The following is a 3,847-nucleotide window of genomic DNA, read 5'->3' as shown; positions in this document are numbered from 1 at the left end:
GAAGTTACCCCGGAAGAACAACAGTCGGCCAGGAACCTGAGCCCCGTCAACCATAGAGATGAGACATTCTAGGAAAAGCGTCGGAGGTCGGCTAAGACCGAGTTGTTTGACCGCGGGACGGCCCTCCCTCTCTTCCTCGCCATTTCTGAGGTTCTGGGCTTCAAATAACCGAGAGTTCTGTGGGACTCTCTACCTCAAGGTTGTCACAGTGAAACCGCCATTGCAAAATTATAGTTGAGACACTGAAAGCGACCTATCCAAATCCATGTTGTTTCTAACCTCCAAGCTGTCCTTGTGCATTCCTGGGCATACTTTGAGAGGAACTTAGTTTATAGTTTAAAGTTTAAAACAAATGATGACAGCCTTTTCCCAAAACAAATTTCCTTCTTGCTTGGGGTCTGGACTGCCTTTGTAGGACTAACACATTAGCTACAAGATTTTAGAAATTATGGTTTAGATTAGAAATTACAGCTGGAGGCTTCAAGATTCTGACCCTCCCTAAACTGCACCTAAGATCGGCCCTTGCACCTGATGGATCAGCTGCCACCACCAGATGGATAAACTGGCTCATGTGATCTTGTGGCCACCCCCAACTTTTTTTTTTTTTTTCTTTGAGACGAAGTTTCACTCTTGTTTGCCCAGGCTGGTGTGCAGTGGCATGGCATAATCTCTACTCATTGCAACCTCCACCTCCTGGGTTCAAGCGATTCTTCTGCCTCAGCCTCCCGAGTAGCTGGGATTACAGACACCCGCCACCACGCCTGGCTAATTTTTTGTATTTTTAGTAGAGATGGGGTTTCTCCATGTTGGCCAGCCTGGTCTCAAACTCCTGACCTTCAGGTGATCCACCCGCCTTGGCCTCCCAAAGTTCTGGGATTACAGGCATGAGCCACAGTGCCCAGCCAGCTCTGTGAGTTTCTTTGAGATAACTTCTGTTCCAAACTGTGTTTGGAAGTTGCGATAGACATTGGACTGGGTCCAGGATCGAATTTGATCCAGTTATTAACTGGCTTGGATCCAGTTAGAGCCTTCTTACATCTGACTAGGCCAGAAAGAAACTGGTAGTACATGGTGATATTTTAGGGGTTATAAAATTTGGCTTTTGAAAATTCACAGGGATTGTTTGTGTTCCTCCCTTTTATTTCTTTTTTTATTGTTTTGTTATGTTGAGTCAGAGTCTTGCTGTGTCACCCAGGCTGGAGTGCAATGGTGCCATCTCGGCTTACTGCAACCTCTGCCTCCCGGGTTCAAGTGAGTCTCCTGCCTCAGCCTCCTGAGTAGCTGAGATTACAGGCGCCCACCACCACACCTGGCTATTTTCTGTATTTTTAATAGAGATAGGGTTTCGCCATGTTGGCCAGGCTGGTTTCGAGCTCCTGACCTCATGATCCACCCACCTCAGCCTCCCAAAATGCTGGGATTACAGGTGTGAGCCACTGTGCCCAGCCCCTCCCTTTGATTTCATTTTTCCTGCTTGCTTAGGTAGGAAAAAAATCATTGACTAAGTTGATCAAGGGAAACTGAGAGCAAAGCCAATATCTTAGGTAAACATGGGATCCTTGATTTCTGGAGGACTGAGTCTCTTCCAGCTTATGCATGGTTAAGTGTTAGGCCTGGGAAGCAGTGAAACCTTACAGAAATGGCAAGATCTTACTAAACATAACTTAAAATGAACAACAATGCACTGAAGTGCATTCAAAAATGAGGGCTCCCAAATTAGTCTCATCTAGCGATGCCTATTAATATGTAGAAGCTTCTGAAAATGTTTAAAGGTGACAGGGTCCATCATGGGGCAAGTTTGAGTCTTGCCAGTTTGATATTGGGTGCTAAGCAGAGTAGCTAATGTCAATGTTTCATCACGTTATTTTGCTCTTGCCATAGTGGAAAAAGATAATTTCCCTTTGTGTTGCAACTTGGTCCCCAGGGCTGTAGTGCGGTGAGCCAGGTTATTAGAACAGTTCATGGAAAGGGAACCCAGAAGCCTGACATGCCAGGAAAAGTGAAAGGATTTCTTACCAATCAGACTGTCTCTCTGTGCAAACCAGTTGAATGAATGATAACAATCACTGTTTATATCCTCTGTAAAGTTTTTCTTAATGCAACAAAGGATTCTAAGGCTATTCTTAAGCTGTAACGAATTTGGTTGGCTTTGTGTGTCTTTCTGTATGGGTCTGTCATAAAGAGAAGTACCTTAGGATAGAATAAAAGCTTAGGTCCCCCATAAGCCTGCTGTTCAAGCCAGCCCAGCAAACTAGTCAGTTCCAAATTTTGCTTCAAGTCTCTGAAGAAAAAAACAAAAACAAAACAGAAAAACTGGATGAGGTCTCCATCTTGTTTTATGTCCTTAGGAACTTGACCTTGTAATTATATGGCAGTGCTTTATCTTGATCTCCACCTTCCAGGAAACGGGAATTTTGGGGTTCGTGTCACTGTTAGCTCTAAAAATCTTCAGTAGTTAAAAGCCTTTGAAGCTCAATATTAACTACCTAGATTCCTTGGAAAAGCAACAGAAACTACTTAGTGCTGTAGGTGAGCAGCTAAGGCTTTGTCGTTTTACAATGGTGGCCTGAGTTCAATTCCTGGTTTAGGGTATGAATACTTTCTGGGTGATATTTGTGTGCCTTTTTTTGTTGTTGTTTCTTTTTTCTTTTTTTTGAGACAGAATCTCGCTCTATCACCCAGGCTAGAGTGCAGTGGCACAGTCTCGGCTCACTGTAACCTCCACCTCCTGGATTCAAATGATTCTCCTGCTGCAGCCTCCTAAGTAGCTGGGATTACAGGTGCCCGCCACCACGTCTGGCTGATTTTTTTTTGGTATTTTTAGCAGAGGTGGGGTTTCACCATGTTGGCCAGACTGGTCTTGAACTCCTAACCTTGTGATCTGCCCACCTTTGCCTCCCAAAGTGTTGGGATTACAGGCGTGAGCCCTTGCACCCGGTCTGTGTGACCTTTATCATTTATTAATTCTCTTCCCCTCCACGAACAATTTCTGGGTTCCCTTCTTGAATTTTCCTTTTTCTAAACACCTGGGAGGTTACCTTCGGTAAAGTTCAAAAGCCAGAAATATTGGCCACTTGGCATGGCTAAAGTCAGGTAATAAGAGATTTAAAAGGATTTTTTAAAAAGCACTATGGTGGCCAGGTGCAGTGGCTCACGTCTGTAATCCCAGCACTTTGGGAGGCTGAGGTGCGCAGATCACGAGGTCAAGAAATCAAGACCAACCTGGCCAACATAGTGAAACCCTGTCTCTACTAAAAATATAAAAATTACCCGGGCGTGGTGGCACATGCCTGTAATCCCAGCTACTCGGGAGGCTGAGGCAGGAGAATTGCTTGAATCTTGGAGGTGGAGGTTGCAGTGAGCCTAGATAGTGCCACTGCACTCCAGCCTGGTGACAGTGTGAAACTCCATCTCAAAACAAAAGCAAAAACAAGAGCACTATGGTTAAAAGTCAGTTTAATTAAAAGTGGATATCTGCCAGGAGCAGTGGCTCATGGCTATAATCTCAGCACTTTGGGAGGCTGAGGCAGGAGGATCACATGAGCCCAAAAGTTCAAGACCAGCCTGGGCAACATTGTGAAACCCGTCTCCACTAAAAATACAAAAATTAGTCAGGCACGGTGGTGCAGGCCTGTGGTCCCAGCTACTCGGGAGGTTGAGGCAAGAGAATCGCTTGAACCTGGGAGGCAGAGGCTGCAGTGAGCTGAGACTGCACCACTGCACTCCAGCCTGGGTGACAGAGTGAGACTCCATCTCAAAAAAGAAATGGGTATCCAGGCAATAGGTATATTTAAAAGGCCTTTATGTTTTTTTCATCTTGGATCTTGTTTTTCTGGAAAAAAAGTTT

Source organism: Callithrix jacchus, chromosome 10 (assembly GCF_049354715.1).
Source record: "Callithrix jacchus isolate 240 chromosome 10, calJac240_pri, whole genome shotgun sequence".
Taxonomy (NCBI): domain Eukaryota; kingdom Metazoa; phylum Chordata; class Mammalia; order Primates; family Cebidae; genus Callithrix; species Callithrix jacchus.
This window is presented reverse-complemented; position numbering follows the sequence as displayed.